The sequence below is a fragment of the Pangasianodon hypophthalmus genome, chromosome 17 (assembly GCF_027358585.1).
Source record: "Pangasianodon hypophthalmus isolate fPanHyp1 chromosome 17, fPanHyp1.pri, whole genome shotgun sequence".
Taxonomy (NCBI): Eukaryota; Metazoa; Chordata; class Actinopteri; order Siluriformes; family Pangasiidae; genus Pangasianodon; species Pangasianodon hypophthalmus.
In genome coordinates this window covers 12290030-12296029 of record NC_069726.1, presented here as the reverse complement: position 1 = coordinate 12296029, position 6000 = coordinate 12290030, and positions in this window count along the sequence as shown.

Genomic DNA, 6000 nt, shown 5'->3' with positions numbered 1-6000 from the left:
CACATATGCTGCTTGGCTAATAAACCATGAACCCACTAGTCTTGCAATGCAATTGGTTATCATTTGCCTCATCTCTGCCTAGTGTCAGGTGGCAGAAGTAGATACGGTTCAAAATAGTGCTTTGATTGAAATCAGTGGCGCAAACAAATCCAAAACGTGAGACAAAAGCAGAGTCAAAAAAATGAGCAAAAAGGTCAGAGCAAACTAGAAAAAAAAAACAAAATCACAAAACAGAGAATGAGAGCAGAGTCAAAAACCAAGATAACAATAGCAATATACATGCTTGGCAAAGTGGGAAAGTGCATGAGTGTGACTAAAAAGCAGTCTTATAACATATAGCAAGTGTTGTTTTTCCTTTTTACTGTGTGTTACAGCCAATCTATTATATGCCATGTTGTGAATGCAGAAAGCAGGGTGAAAAGGGCAGTTTCACCTCCTGCAACTTCAAAAACACTAACAGATGAATTAACTTTGTCTAAAATATCCCTTTTCTCTAGCAATTTTGTTTAAGTTCACTGCAATTACTAGCAACGGCTCTGTAGCTAAGGGCCTATTTCACATCCTGCATTTCGCTTTTGTTTTGTATAGCAGTTCAGTGTCACTATGCCTGGTCCGTTCTGAGAATTCAATATGCAAAAAATTTGTGTCAATTTAATTCAATTTAAGAATGTCCCAAATGTGCCAAACATCAGAACCTACATTGAAGAATGACTGAGAGCAGCATGTTTTATTACAATTGCAAGCTTTAAATAATCATTTAATTAAATAAAACATAACACTAACAATAGTATATTTATTATCCCTGTGCTTTCTGCCAGGCTTAGTTGATATTTAAGATCTTAAATAGGAATCATATGAAATATATTATTACCTTAAAATAGCACAAAAGTTCTTGCCTTCACTTTAAGTCACTTCCTTTGGTGCCACAGTATTTATGTGCACTATTTTACATGACACATTCTTTGACAATGTCTAAATAATTGCTACTTGTGTAATGAATTCTCATACTGAACACCAGCATCTGGAAAAACGTCACATGAGGAACTGAATTCTTTACAAAGGTAGCACTCCAGAGACCGCTTACACAGAACTTGGATATACTGTATATTGGCCAAAATTAACATATTTCATGCAATACAGCCCACTTTGGTGCAGAGAATTGAAACTGCTTTGCAGGCAGTGATGTAAGACCAAAATAGTGTTTCAGGGTCTAATTTTTGCTCCAATTTCCCCCAATTAGCTTCATCCTTGGAGCCACCAGTGACAAATACAATGATGAAATGCCAGTGAATCCTGGGTGCATTAGCTCATACGATTTAGTCATTGTTGAAAATGTAGTCATCTTCAAATAGAAGTATGATGGGATCCCCATATTAAGGGCATGTCTGGATTATCGAAAAGCGATAGAAGAAATCAGCCAAACAAATTAAACATGCTCTTTAATGAAGCACAACCTATCTGAACAGAAATGACCTCTAATGAAAGACCCCAATTATAAAAGGTGAGTCACAGAAACAGTCATAACAGAAGTCTAGAACATGTGCAGTGCTCTAACAGTATGCTCAGTATGTTATGCATTTGGCTATATATCAGTTTAATCATGGTTGAATCACTTTCTGTTGTTATTTCAGCCTTGACAGTTATACCAGCTATCACAGTTTTACAGTGTCACTGAAACTTGACAGTTGAAGTCTGGAAAAAACATCACATGGTCTGCTGAATCTTGATTTCTGCTTCAACATGTAGATGGCATGGTAACAAACTGACATCAGCAGCATGAATTCATGAACACAACCTTGTCAACAGTTCAGGTTGCTAGTGGTGGTATAATGGTGTGGGGAATCCTGGCACACACTGTGCCCCTTAATACCAATTGAGCGTCATTTGAATGCCACATTTGAATTAAAAATGTTGTTAACCAGTATTAGCATGGTGACACCTTTCTGAAGCTTTTTGTTTGTTTGTTTCTTTTGGCACATGTGAGGCACATATAGCACAGAGAACTTTTTAAAATTTGATAAGTGACTAATGGCTAAAATCTAATTTAACCTTGGTCAACTGATTATGAAGGTAGTTGATGTTTTAAAATCTTGATCCATGTGCCCCTTTTAACTTTGAGCACTGCACTGGCTTGTATGTGTGCAAAAAGCAGGAATTTACAAATAAATATGTCATATGTATGTCATAAGTATGTCAACAGATCATTCATTGCCCAGTTCTTATTGTCACATCCATTAGAGTTGCTTAAGACTTCTAAATATTATATATAGATTATAGAATGACTGATCAGTTTTTGAAATGTATTGAGTATTGAAAAAAAGTAGAGTGCAGATACGTGACAAATTGTCATCTCTGGATATTACATCAGTAGAGATTAGTATAGATTTAAGCAATATCGAGTAAGCGACAGACAAAATATGGCCAAATGTTCTGTTTATATTTGCTCCGCTAGCGGAAATAGATCCTGAAGACGCCGCACTCACTTTATTGCACTTTGGCTAGCTCGCTATCTAGCTTACATTGATTTGTCAAGCGCTTCTGGTAAACTTGGTGTCCCTTCTTCCTGTTCATCTTCAGTTGACGAGCTTTCATATTCTAAGTCAGAAGTTATATTCCTGAAAATTATTGTTTGCCATGTCCATTGATGATGTTGCTAAGACTACTGTAGTAACGGTTTCGAACTAAGAAGTGGAATTTTACATGGCAAACACAGAGGTGCGGAGTGATAGACACAGTGAAACGTCCCAGTGCAGTTATAGGAAATATTGGAATGCAGCTCGACCAATCAAATTAGTGGACCAGAACTAACTGTTGTATAAAGGTACTTTAGGATTCTACTGAATTCTACTGTACCTGCTGTGCTCCACAAACCTATTCTAAACACCAATGAATAAGTTAGAAAAGGATGTGCTTGTTGACAGGAAATCAGGAGGAAAGCTTATTTTTGTTGAGTTCTTCAGCCAGGAAGCTCACACAGGCATATCTGTCAAAAGTCTGGAGACTGAATAGAGGCATGCTTCTTGACAAAGGAGCAGCTACTGAAAGATGCTTTCTTTCTGAATTAGGCATGAGGATGTGGGATTTTCTTTGCTATTGTTTGAAACTCACTAAAAAGCGCTTCAGCACGCGCACACACATACACACATCTCACAAATATATAGCTGATTTTCCTATCTTTGTGAGGACATAATTGACATAATTATTACTGTATCTAATTGATGGACCTATTGTCTGCACCTAAACCTAGGTTTAACCTCAGTAACCAACAGCGTCTTTTAGTTTTTCAAATAAAAGTTACAATTTTTGTTTAAAAAGAACTTTTTTGTTTGATTGTGAGGACAGTTGACAGTACAAAATAATTATGAGGACATTTAGTCTTTTTTGTTCCTCACAAAAGAGCTGCACACTACACACACACACACACACAGAGTACAAGTCAGCCAGCAACGCCTAGGCTCACTGTAGATCCAGAACCAATCCTGTCAACACTTGGTGCAAGGCACGAATACACACTGGATGGGACGCCAGTCCATTGCAGGGCACAATGCATCCACACATTCACACCTATAGGGACAATGTAGAATAGCAGTCCAACTACCAGCATGATTTTGGGAGGTGGGAGGAAACAAACACAGACAAGGGGTAAGCATGTGAAAATCTGCACAGACATTAACCCAAGCTCAGTATCAAACTGGAGACCCTGGATATACAACTGTATCTATCATTCACAAGAATATTTGTACAGTATACCCTTATATTACTCAGCTGAATATGACTAAATACAGTTAGTAAAAACCATTAGTTGTTTTTTTTTTCATAAGCAAAACAGAGCCAGAACAGAATCCTAATACACACACTGTACGCACAGCTCTTTATTCCCTAATATGAATATGCTGTGTGCAAAGTTTATTACAAACGTCTGGTGCAGTGTATAATAGATGCAGCAAAACTGAACAGAGATTTGGCTTTGTTTACAAAGAGCTTATTGAAGGATCAGCCACTGTGACAGCAGAAGGGTTGACATTACAATGACTCATCAGTCCAGTTTATCCACATTACCCATGCTTAAGGCAGTGTGTGTGGTTCTGGCCAGGCAGCCTGAACTTCAGTTTTGCAGGGGCCACTTTTTAATGTGAAAAATATTGTTAATGCCATGAATCCAAACAAAAAGCACAAAAGCCAGACATGAGATAAGAACAGACTTGTAGGAGACAGACAGAGTATTCATTACACTTCCTATATTGAAATCTGAAAATACATAAGTGGAAGAATCATTGGATGTAGAGCTCATTACATTGTGTAACACAAAGGAAAATTCAGGCAGAGTATAGTAATAACTTCAAAACCACAAGGGAACAAATGAGATTCTGAGGCATCCTCCAAGCAACTGAAACTCATAATAAACACCTGAGCAGGTGATGAGATCTTTCAGTTTACAGCTCCTGGTTCATAAACAGCACACAAAGCCGGCATGTGGGAGAAAATGGAGTCAGTTTGCTCTCCAGCTACTGGCAATGGCCTGGATCCATAAAACGGATCAACAAGACGAATCATTTTTCAGACTCAGAGTTATGATTCTGACATTTAGTGTGTTGTGTGTTGTGTGTTACGTGGACCATAGCCTAGCTACACGACACGCTCTAAAAAAAACAGTAAAATGGAGTCATCACATTTTGAAGATTGAGAAAAAAATGAAATGTGTTTGAAAGCAGGAGTCCCCAGGGGTGACAAACAGTCCTTATTACTGCCAATCTACGCCTACATGCGCCTCAAAAGATGCCTGCATCCAACCTGCAAGTCCTCCATGCATAATACCAACAAGATCAAACACTGAATCTACAAGGAGGTGGAATTTAGGAAGTTCAGCTGCTCAGGAGTGTTCTCAGGAGTCTTGAAGTTTCATATGCAAAGGCAGAAAACATCTTTGTTGTCTTAAGAAACTTAACTTAAACTTGACCATTCTGAGGAGATACATCCTGATAACAAGTGTGTTTCTTTGTGTATTTCTTCTGTATGAGTAAAAGATTGTTGTGCAATTGTGTTGTGAGTTCCTGAAAATGAATGAATGTCAATATGCAACATTTTAAGAATGTTACATCAATGTGCAACATTTTAAGCATGCTAATAAAGATGCTGACTTGGTCTCAAAAGAAAAAATATTTAAATATTAATATTTAAACTATAACATATTCAATTCAATTTTATTTTGTAACAATGGACATTGTCACAAAGCAGCTTTATAGAAATATATAAATACCTTTTTAATTTATAAATGTATCTATAGCTGTACATTTTAATTATTTCACACAGAAATTAAAATTCTTAAATTGTGCATATCTCTGCATACAACTGTATATAATGTTTTTTTTTTCTTTCATTTCCCCTCAGTTTTTTCCAGCAGTCCTTGCAAATGTATTTATGTTGTATTTCTACTTTTTTGCCAGGTGTTTGCCACAGTAACCTGCACACCTGGAGTCAAGCTGAAAGCAGGTGCTGCTAAAAGCCTCAGGCTCTCTCCCTGCCATTTGTTTTTTAAAGCCAGGGCAGGAAAATTGTAAGCACTGCAGCAAGTGACTCGTGACATTTTGGTAATTATCCTCTTGACTTGATTCGCAAAGAAAACGTTATCTGCCAAAGTGCTTATGACAGTAAGTGTGTTCCATTTAAAAGCAGTGAGTGGGTTTGCTGTATTAAGCCAGCATGCTATTTGGAACAGTGCTTCATATGTGTGGCCAGATAAGATTAGGATAAGAACACAAGAATAATACTGTAATTAAAACATGCAATTCCTCTTTGAATAGGAAGACACATTCAGTGCTCGGCTGGCTCCATGTTGAGGGAGTGTAATTACTGAAAATGGCTGATATTACCAGTGCTAATAAGTAATCTCTATTCAGGGTCAACATTGCTTCCCAGAAATCTCAACTTCACTTTCCAGGTGAAACTGCTAAGCATATCCTTTTAACTGTTTCTTAAGCACTAAGGGGCATGCTGTGATAG